The 11,580-nt window shown below is 41.0% G+C and overlaps 1 non-coding gene across 1 annotated transcript; it reads right to left on the bottom strand.

Annotated features, from left to right (window-relative positions):
* Positions 1 to 8,030: 8,030 nt before the first annotated feature.
* LOC128059698 (U6 spliceosomal RNA) lies at positions 8,031 to 8,135 on the bottom strand. The gene has a single exon (XR_008200625.1). It is a non-coding gene; the product is annotated as a U6 spliceosomal RNA (small nuclear RNA).
* Between the last annotated feature and the right edge of the window lie 3,445 nt (positions 8,136 to 11,580).

Here is an 11,580-nt window from a genome sequence, read left to right on the forward strand (position 1 = left end):
GATGTTAAATCTCTTATAATGAGATGTGAGGAGAAGAATGCTGCTTCTGTGGCATATGGGCAGAAATACCAAGTTTGTTTTTAAATCGTATGTATATACATATATATAATTTATATATATTAATATATGTATTATATTTATCTATTTGGCTGCATCAGGTCTTAGTTGCAGCACATGGACTTAGTTGCCCCGCAGTATGTAGGATCTTAGTTCCCAGACCAGGGATTGAACCTGTGTCCCCTGCATGAAAGATGGTTTTTAATCACTGGGCCACCAGAGTTAGTGAAAGTGAAAGTTAAGTCGCTCAGTCGTGTCCGACTCTTTGCAACCCCGTGGACTGTAGCCCACCAGGCTTCTCCGTCCATGGGATTCTCCAGGCAAGAATACTGGAGTGGGTTGCTATTTCCTTCTCCAACAAGTTCCTAGAAATACCAGGTTTCTAGGAACCATCAATTGAATCTGCTTTGCTGCTTCTCACCCAAGGAATGTCATATACAGAGCCACTAAAGCATGTTGAACCTACTGTGGTGGATGACTGGTGGTATCTCCTAGGTTGCTTCACACTATAAAAATACTGTTTTTTTGTTTGGCTTTTATCCCCAAGAAGTAACCTTGTAAAGAATGAAATGTACCTGGGTGTCTGAATTTGAAATCAACATAGACATATATAACTTAACCAACTAAGCTTTAAATGCCACTTTTCTTACTGTTTGGGGCCACTTCTATTTTTCATAGTTGTATGGATATGTATATTTGCATTGACACTGCTTCCATGAAGACTCTGAAACTAGCAGTGTGGACTTCAGCTAGTAGCCTGAAGTAGCACATCTCCTTCAGGGAAGTGAAGGTTTCTGTTTCTTGGGCTGGTCATTGGTAACTCTTCAACAGAAAGGTGGTCCTGTTAAAACATACTGTATTGAATACATATCTTTATCTCTACTTCTTCCTGAAGTCCCACTGATGGAAGCATAAGAGAGGAGATGAGATGGTTCAAGATAACAAAATTTGGAAGGTGGAAAAAAAGTGGAAAGTGACTAAAGGAGTAGAAACTGATTTAGCTGAACTGAGAAAGATGAACCAGAGCATCTGTAGACAGGATCAAGCCTGTTTAGGCTATAGAACCTCATAAAGACATAGAAAATCAAGTTTCTAATTGTCATTGAAGGTGGGAGCAAGTGGAAGGACTGAAACCAGAGGAATAGATTAACAGTTTTAATTCAAAGCTGTTAGACCCTCTAGGTCCCCTTGCCCCCCGACCCCACCCCTGGTGTAATCAAGCTTCTATCTGTATTAATTTGCTTGTCATTCAATTACTAAGTCATGTCAAACTCTTTGTGACCCCATGGACTATAGTATGCCAGGCTCCTCTGTCCTTCACCATCTCCCAGAGTTTGCTCAAACTCATGTCCATTGAATTGGTGATACCATCCAACCAGCTCGTCCTCTGTCATCAGCCCCATTATCCTCCTGCCTTCAGTCTTTCCCAGCATCAGGGTCTTTCCCAGTGAGTGAGCCTTTTTGCATCAGGTGGCCACAGTTTTGGAGCTTCAACTTCAGCATCAGTCCTTCCAGTGAATATTCAGTGTAGATTTCTTTGAGGATTGAATGGTTTGATCTTGCAGTTCAAGGGACTCTCAAGAGTCTTTTCCAGCACCGTAATTTGAAAGCATCAATTTTTTGGCACTCAGCCTTCTTTACAGTCCAACTCTTACATCTGTACATGACTACTAGAAAAACCATAGCTTTGACTATATGGACCTTTGTTGGCAAAGCTAGGGCTACCATAAAAAATACCACACATCATATGGATTAAACAAGAGAAATATATTTTCTCACGGTTCTGGAGGCTACAAGACCAAGGTTAAGGTTTCAGCAGGGTTGGCTTCATTCTGAAGCCTCTCTGCTTGACTTACAGGTGGCCGTCACTGGCTCTATCCTGACAGAGCCTGTTCACTGTGAACATGCACGTGTCCTAATCTTCTCTTCTTATAAGGACACTGGTGATGTTGAATTAGGGCCCACCCATATGACCCCATTTTACCCTAATTGCCTTTTTAGAAGCCCTGTCTCCAAATACAGTCACACTCGGAGGTAAGGCCATACCTCGGAGTTATTGGAGGTTTAGTTCCAGAGCACCTCAATAAACTGAATATTGCAATAATGCAAGTCACATGAATTCTCTGGTTTCCCAGTACATACAAAAGCTCCATTTACACTATATTGTAATCTATTAATTGTGCAATGGCATTATGTCTAAGAAAACAATGTGCATACTTTTAAGTAAAAAATACTTCATTGAAGTCATCCCCTGCTCAACAGCATAGGACTAAAGAATGGGTTGTCTTTTCTTTTCTTTTGTTTTTTTTTTTCTTCCAACATATCTATCCTTTTCCCAGATCAAGACGTACTCCAGAAAAAATAGTTTAGTTTTTATGTTGAAATAAGACATTTTGTACCTTTTATTTTCATGTGCTGCTGCTACTGCTGCTAAGTCGCTTCAGTCATGTCCAACTCTGTGTGACCCCATAGACGGCAGCCCACCAGGCTCCCCCGTCCCTGGGATTCTCCAGGCAAGAACACTGGAGTATTGCCATTTCCTTCTCCAATGCATGAAAGTGAAAAGTGAAAGTGAAGTCGCTCAGTCATGTCTGATTCTTCAAGAACCCATGGACTGCAACCTGTCAGGCTCCTCCATCCATGGGATTTTCCAGGCAAGAGTACTGGAGTGGGCTGCCATCATCTTCTCCGTTTATTTTCATGTAGAATACCACAATTTATTGCTTAAAAAAAATACTTTATTGTTAAAATGCTAGCCATCATCTAAGCCTTCATTAAGTAATCTTTTTGTTGGTGGGGAGTCTTGCCTAGGTATTGATGGCTGCTGACTAATCAGCGTGGTGGTTGCTGAAGGTTTGGGTGGCTGTGATGACTTAAAATAAGACAACAGTAAAGTTTGCTACATCAGTTGACTCTTCCTTTCACAAAGAAATTGCTTGGTAGCATGCAGTACTGTTTAATAGCAAGAACTTCCTTTAAAACTAGAGTCAATCCTCTCAAGTCCTGCTATTGCTTTACCAGCTAAGTTTTTGTCATATTTTAAACCCTTGTCATTTCAACAGTCTTCATAGCATCTTCACCAGGGGTAGATTCCATCTCAAGAAATCACCTTCTTTGCTCAACCATAAGAAGCAACTCGGCATTCATGAAAGTTTTATCATGAGACTGCAGCAACTCAGTCACATCTTCAGGTTCTACTTCTGTTTCTGATTCTCTTGCTGTTTCTAGCACATCTGCAGTTATTTCCTTCACAGAAATCTTTTTTTTTAATTTGTTTTTGATCAGAGTAATTGCTTTACAATGTTGTGTTGGTTTCTGCCATATAACAACATGAATCAGCTATAAGTATACATATATCCCCTCCCTCTTGAACCTCCCTCCCACCCATCCCCATCCCACCGCTCTAAGTTGTCACAGAGCACCAGACTGAGCTCCCTGTGTTTTATAGCAGTTTCCCAATAGCTATCTGTTTTACATGTGGTAATGCATATGTTTCAATGCTATTGTCTCAATTCTTCCCACCCTCTCCTTCCCCCACTGTGTACACAGGTCTGTTCTCTATGTCTGCATCTCCATTACTGCCCTCCAAATAGGTTCATCAGTACTTTTTCTAGATTCCATACATATGCATTAATATGTGATATTTGTTTTCCTGACTTCACTCTATAACAGGCTCTAGGTTCATCCATCTCAATTCAACTGGCTGAAATGTATTCCTTTTTATGGCTGAGTAATATTGTATTGTATATATGTACCACAATTGCTTTATCTATTCATCTGTCAGTGAACATCTAAGTTACTTCCCTGTACTGGCCATCCTGCAGTGAATGTTGGGGTACATGTGTGTTTTTGAATAATGGTTTTTCTCAGGAGCCTGATAGGGTACAGTCGCAAAGAGTCGGACATGACTGAGCTACTTCAGGGTATATGCTCAGTAGTAGGAGTGTTGGGTCATATGGTAGTTTTATTCCTGTTTTTTTAAGGATTCTCCATACTATTCTTCATAATGACTACATTAATTTACATTCCCACCAACAGTGTAAGAGGGTTCTATTTTCTCCACATCCTCTCCAGCATTTATTGTTTGTAAATTTTTTGATGATGGCCGTTCTGACCATGTGAGGTGATATTTCATTGTAGTTTTGACTTGGATTTCTCTAATAATAAGCGATGTTGAGCATCTGTATGTCTTCTTCAGAGAAATGTCTGTTTAGGTCTTCTGCCCATTTTTTTGATTGGAGACTGTTTGTTTTTCTGATATTGAGCTGCATGAGCCATTTGTATATTTTGGAGATTAATCCTTTGTCAATTGCTTCATTTGCAATTATTTTCTTCCATTCTGAGGGTTGCCTTTTCATTTTGTTTATATTTGTTTTCATTTTCCTTTGGTGTGCAGAAGCTTTTAAGTTTAATTAAGTCCCATTTGTTTAGCTTTGTTTTTATTTCCATTACTCTAGGAGGTAGGTCAAAGAAGATCTTGCTGTGATTTATGTCAAAGAGCCTTCTCTGAAATCTTGAATGCCTCAAAGTCATTCATGAGGGTTGGATCCAACCTTTACCCAACTCCTGTTTCTGTTTTTTGGTTTTTTTAATTAATTAATTTTGTTTTTTGACTGCGCTGGGTCTCTGTTGCTGCTCATAGGCTTCTGTCCAGTTGTGGTGGGCAAGGCATACTCTTCCCTGTGGTGTGCAGGCTTCTCACGGTGGCTTCTCTTATTGCAGAGCACAGCCTCTAGGTGTGTGGGCTTCCATAGTCATGGCACACAGGGTTAGTTGCTCCACAGCATGTGGGATCTCCCCTCACCAGGGATCAAACCCATGTCTGTCCCTTGCATTGGCAGGCGGATTCTTAACCACTGGGTCATCAGAGAAGTCCTTCCTAACTCCTGTTAATGTTGATATTTTGACCTTTTTTCCATGAGTCACCTCATCTTAATGTTCTTAATGACTGTTTTAAATGGCATCCAGAATGACGATTCCTTTCCTGAAGGTTTTTCATTTACTTTGTCCAGATTCATGAGAAGAATTATTGTGTATGGCAGCTTTAGTCTTACACGGTGTATTTCTTAATTAGTAAGACTTGAAGGTTGAAATGACTCCTTGATCCACGGGCTGCAAAATGGATATCATCTTAGGAGGCATGAAACGTTCATCTCTTTGTATGCCTCCATCAGAGATCTTAGGTAACCAGGTGCATTTTCAGTGAGCATCAGTATTTTGAAATTAATCTCTTTTTATCTGAGCGGTAGGTCTCAACAGTGGCTTGCTGCTGCTGCTGCTGCTGCTGCTAAGTCGCTTCAGTCATGTCTGACTCTGTGTGACCCCATAGACAGCAGCCCACCAGGCTCCCCCATCCATGGGATTTTCCAGGCAAGAGTACTGGAGAGGGTTGCCATTGCCTTCTCTGCAACAGTGTCTTAGAACATGCAATTAGCCATGTTGTAAACACATATGCAATCATACAAGCTCTTTGTTCCTTGAGCACAAAGTAGATTTAGGATAGTTCTTAAGGGCCTGAGGATTTTCAGAGTGGTTGATGAGCATTGACTTCAACGTCAAGTCACCAGCTGTATAAACCTCTTTTATGAGAGTTTGCCTGTCCTTTGAAGCTTTGAAGCCAGTTGTTGGCTTCTCTCTAGCCGTGAAAGTTCTAGATGGCATCTTCTTCCAATATAAGGGTTTTTCATCTACACCGAAAGTTTGATGTTTAATGTAGCCGTCTTTGATAATTATCTTAGCTAGATCTTCTGTATAACTTGCTGCAGCTTCTACATCAGCACTTGTTGCTTCATCTTGCACGTTTATGTAACAGAGACAGCTTCTTTCCTTAAAGCTCATGAACCAGCTCTGCTAGCTTCAGACTTTTCTTCTACAGCTTCCCCACCTCCATAAGCCTTCACAGAATTGAAGAGAATTAGAGCACTTTCACTTTTCACTTTCATGCATTGGAGAAGGACATGGCAACCCACTCCAGTATTCTTGCTTGGAGAATCCCAGGGACGGTGGAGCCTGGTGGGCTGCCATCTATGGGGTGGCACAGAGTTGGACACGACTGAAGCGACTTAGCAGCAGCAGCAGCAGCAGCAGAGCCTTGCTCTGGATGAGGCTTTGGTTTAAGACAGTGTGGTGGTTGGTTTGATCTATCTAGACCACTAAAACTTGCTTCATATCAGCAATAAGTTTTTCACTTTCTTATCATTTCTGTGTTCACTGGAGTAGCACTTTTAATTTCCTTCAGGAGCTCTTTTTTTTTTTTTTTTTGCATTTACAACTTAGCTAATTATTTGGCACAAGAGGCCTAGCTTTTGGCTTGACTCAGCTTTCTATATGCCTTTCTCACTGAACTTAATAATTTTCAGGTTTAATTTAAAATGAGACACATGTGATTTGTCCTTTCATTTGGACACTTAGAGGCCACTGTAGGGTTATTAAGTGGCCTGATAACAATATTGTTGGGTCTCAGGGAATAGAGGGGCCTGAGAGAGATGGGGGAATGGCCCATCAATGGAGACATTAGAACACACACACATTTATCAATTAAGTTGGCCATCTTATATGGGCACAGTTCATGGTGCCACCATAACAATTACAATAGTAGCATTGAAGGTCAGTTTTTGGGCTTCCCTGGTGATTCAGTGGTAAAGAATCCACTTGCCAATGCAAGAAGCATGGATTCGATCCTGGTCTGGGAAGATCCCACGTGCCACGGAGCAATCAAGCCCAAGCACCCAACGATTGAACCTGCTCCAGAGCCTGGGAACTGCAGCTACTGAGCCCATGCCATAGCTACGGAAGCCCATATGCCTGGAGCCCGTGCTCTGCAGTAAGAGAAGCCACCGCCGTGAGAAGCCCATGCACTGCGAGGAAGAGTAGCCCTGGCTCACTGCAACCAGACAAAAGCCCATGCAGCACCGAAGACCCAGCACAGCCAAATAGATAAATACATAAAAGTTTTAAAAGAGCACATCATGCATCACTGTAGCAAATATAATAATAATTGAAAAGTTTGAAATATTGCAGAAATCGTGAAAATGTGACACGGAGACACAAAGTGGTCAAATGCCATTGCAAAAATGGTGCCAACAGACTTGCCTGATGCAGGGTTGCCACAAGCCTTCTGTTTGTTTAAAAAAAAAAAAATGCACACAAAGCCCAGTAAAGTGAAGTGCAATAAAATGGAGTATGCCACTGCCAAGGGTTAGGACCTCAACCTATGAATTTAGGTGGGGGGCACAATTCAGCCCGTAACACCATCCCTCCTCGTTCTGGCAGGAGACAGGAGTGTATTCTAGACGAAGTGAACCAGGAAGACTGCAGACTTGGGTGTATCGAGGGAATCATCAGGAGTGAGGCACTGGACCTATAACGAGAGTTTGTGAAGGCCATACGCTAATCAGTGAGATACCATCTCCTGGTTTCCTCCACCCAGCCCAGTGAGCCAGGAACCAAGCTTATCCCATCAGCAGCCACGCCTCTTCTCAAAGCAGGAGATCAGAAGATCTTTCTTTGGATTAATTGTAAGGTCTTAGAGAAAAGATCTGCAGATACTGATGTGCGTGTTTCCCAATCAGGAGGAAAGAGAGAGTGGGGGAAAAAAGAAGAAAGAGAAGAAAGAAAAGAGAGGGAAAAAGGAAGGAAGCAAGAAATGAAAGAAAGCAAAGAAGAAAGAACGGAAAAAGAGGGCCATTCTCTAATACATCTGCTTTCAACAAAGTCCATCAGTCAACAAGTCCTACCTTCATACAGAGAGTTTCTAAGGAGCTCTTTCTGCTACACTCTTAAATATAGATAAGAGGTTAGAGGTCAGACATTTGAGAAAAGCCTCCAAAATGAAGACTTGACCAAAATGTAACTAAAAGAGTGATTTTAAGAAAAACAGACGGTACAAAGATGGAATAAAGATTGTATAATTAAAATATGAGAAAACATTGCATCCATGAAATAAGAACAGCGTACTACTTATTTTTTTGAATTTTTTTATGGAATGCTTCATGAATTTGCTTGTCATCCTTGCACACTTGCCATGCTCATCTTCTCTATATTGTTCCAACTTTAGCATATGTGCTGCCGCAGAGAGCAGCATACTATTTAAAACAATGAAACAACCATCAGGGAGTCAACAAGGGCTCATAGACATTAAAATATCAATATGAAAGCCTAAAAAGAGCCTTCCATGGTATATTTGAAGACAGAATCTAGGAAATCTCCCATAAAGTAGGAAAAAAAGGCAAAATAGAGAGTAAAAGAGAAAAAAAATTAACAATTGTAAGGTCAGACAGGTAGATCTAATACATGACTAAGAGGTATTTCAGAAAAAGAGAATGGAAAAACGTTGGGAAGAAAATTATCAGAGAAAAGACAAAATATAATTTTTAAAGAGCTTAAGTATTTTAAGTCTTCTAATTGGTATGACCCACACAGCGGTCAGCACAGTGGGTTCTAAATGATGTAAATTGAAGCAATTATCATAAAATGTCTGGGCTGATCTTTCTAGCCCAGAGAAATGAAATGAAAATAAAATGAAGCAAGCAAAGAGGAAACTGCTCAGACACAAAGGATCAACAATAAGATAAAAAAGGAAAGAAAAGGGAAGAAATGGAAGTCCCTGGTGGTCTAGTGGTTAGGATTTCGAGCTTTCACAGCCTGCAGTGGCCCTAGTTGGTGAACTAGATCCCACAAGCTGTGGGGCATGGCCAAAAAAAGAGAAGAATCAGAATATATTAGCTCATTCAACAACACTGCCAGCTTCAAGATATTCAGGCATTTGAGTTCAGTCGCTCAGTTGTGTCCGACTCTTTGCGACCCCATGAATCGCAGCATGCCACGCCTCCCTGTCCATCACCAACTCCCAGAGTCCACTCAGACTCACATCCATCGAGTCAGTGATGCCATCCAGCCATCTCATCCTCTGTCATCCCTTTCTCCTCCTGCACCCTCTTTTCCTTCTGCCCCCAATCCCTCCCGGCATCAGAGTCTTTTCCAATGAGTCAACTCTTCACATGAGGTGGCCAAAGTACTGGAGTTTCAGCTTGAGCATCATTCCTTCCAAAGAAATCCCAGGGCTGATCTCCTTCAGAATAGACTGGTTGGATTTCCTTGTAGACCAAGGGACGCTCAAGAGTCTTCTCCAACACCACAGTTCAAAAGCATCAATTCTTCAGCTCTCAGCTTTCTTCACAGTCCAACTCTCACATCCACACGTGACCACAGGAAAAACCATAGCCTTGACTAGATGGACGTTTCTTGGCAAAGTAATGTCTCTGCTTTTGAATATGCTATCTAGGTTGGTCATAACTTTTCTTCCAAGGAGTAAGCGTCGTTTAATTTCATGGCTGCAGTCACCATCTGCAGTGATTTTAGAGCCCCCCAAAATAAAGTCTGACACTGTTTCCACTGTTTCCCCATCTATTTCCCATGAAGTGATGGGACCAGATGCCATGATCTTCATTTTCTGAATGTTGAGCTTTAAGGCAACTTTTTCACTCTCCACTTTCACTTTCATCAAGAGGCTTTTGAGTTCCTCTTCACTTTCTGCCATAAAGGTGGTGTCATCTGCATATCTGAGGTTATTGATATTGCTCCCAGCAATCTTGATTCCAGCTTGTGCTTCTTCCAGCCCAGCGTTTCTCATGATGTACTCTGCATAGAAGTTAAATAAACAAGGTGACAATATACAACCTTGATATACTCCTTTTCCTATTTGAAACCAGTCTGTTGTTCCATGTCCAGTTCTAACTGTTGCTTCCTGACCTGTATATAGGGTTCTCAAGAGACAGGTTAGGTGGTCTGGTATTCCCATCTCTTTCAGAATTTTCCACAGTTTATTGTGATCCACACAGTCAAAGGCTTTGGTATAGTCAATAAAGCAGAAATAGATGTTTTTCTGGAACTCTCTTGCTTTTTCCATGATCCAGCGGATGTTGGCAATTTGATCTCTGATTCCTCTGCCTTTTCTAAAACCAGCTTGAACATCTGGAAGTTCATGGTTCATGTATTGTTGAAGCCTGCCTTGGAGAATTTTGAGTATTACTTTACTAGCATGTGAGATGAGTGCCATTGTGTGGTAGTTTGAGCATTCTTTGGCATTGCCTTTCTTTGGGATTGGAATGAAGACTGACCTTTTCCAGTCCAGTGGCCACTGCTGAGTTTTCCAAATTTGCTAGCATATTGAGTGTAGCACTTTCACAGCATCATCGTTCAGGATTTGAAACAGCTCAACTGGAATTCCATCACCTCCACTAGCTTTGTTCGTAGTGATGCTTTCTAAGGCCCACTTGACTTGACATTCCAGGATGTCTGGCTCTAGGTGAGTGATCACACCATCATGATTATCTGGGTCATGAAGATCTTTTTTGTACAGTTCTTCTGTGTATTCTTGCCACCTCTTCTTAATATCTTCTGCTTCTGTTAGGTCCATACCATTTCTGTCCTTTATCGAGCCCATCTTTGCATGAAATGTTCCCTTGGTATCTCTAATTTTCTTGAAGAGATCTCTAGTCTTTCCCATTCTGTTCTTTTCCTCTATTTCTTTGCATTGATCGCTAAGGAAGGCTTTCTTATCTCTTTTGCTATTCTTTGGAACTCTGCATTCGGATGCTTATATCTTTCCTTTTCTCCTTTGCTTTTCACTTCTCTTCTTTCACAGCTATTTGTAAGGCCTCCCCAGAGAGCCATTTTACTTTTTTGCATTTCTTTCCCATGGGGATGGTCTTGATCCCTGTCTCCTGTACAATGTCAAGAACCTCAGTCCATAGTTCATCAGGCACTCTATCAGATCTAGTCCCTTAAATCTATTTCTCACTTCCACTGTATAATCAAGATATTAGCGGGGACAAAAACCTTTAAATGCTGAATTATATACCTAGACAAGTTATCAGTGAAGTATGAAAGTAGAATAAAATTCAATTCCAGAAGCTCAAGTTCTAAAACCTTGCATCCTTTCTCAAAAACGTACTAGACAATGTACTCTATTAAGACATGGAAAAACAGAAAGAACCAAGAAAGAGATAGTCTTAAGATTCAGGAAAGAGAGGAGGCAACAGAGGAGAAAGTTAGAGGGATGGCAGAAAATGATAATGGCTTAGCAGGCTTACAGAGCAACTAAATTCTCTCATCGAACAGAGGTCTTGGGGTGGGGAAGGGTTGAACCCAACAATTAAGTTTAACATTATGGAAAATTATATTGAGATGCTCTTTGAGGGTATGAAAAGTATTAGGAATAGGTACAGAGAAAACTAAATATTTAACATTCAGTAACTCTGGGGGAAAATTATACAAGACTGGAAATATCAAATTAATCTTACTACATACTTGGTTCAACAGTGAATAATATTCATATGATCTTCATAATAGAATTTCTGAATGATAATTTACTAAAACTGGTGATAAACTGGGAAGATGAAAGGAGGAAGATACTGGTATTGGGTGGGTGATGACGATGCGGGAGATTGTGAGAGTTAAATTATCATCTGCGTGCACACGTACTTTGTTGCTCAGTCGTGTCTGACTCACTGCGATCCCATG

Source organism: Budorcas taxicolor, chromosome 14, assembly GCF_023091745.1.
Source record: "Budorcas taxicolor isolate Tak-1 chromosome 14, Takin1.1, whole genome shotgun sequence".
Taxonomy (NCBI): Eukaryota; Metazoa; Chordata; class Mammalia; order Artiodactyla; family Bovidae; genus Budorcas; species Budorcas taxicolor.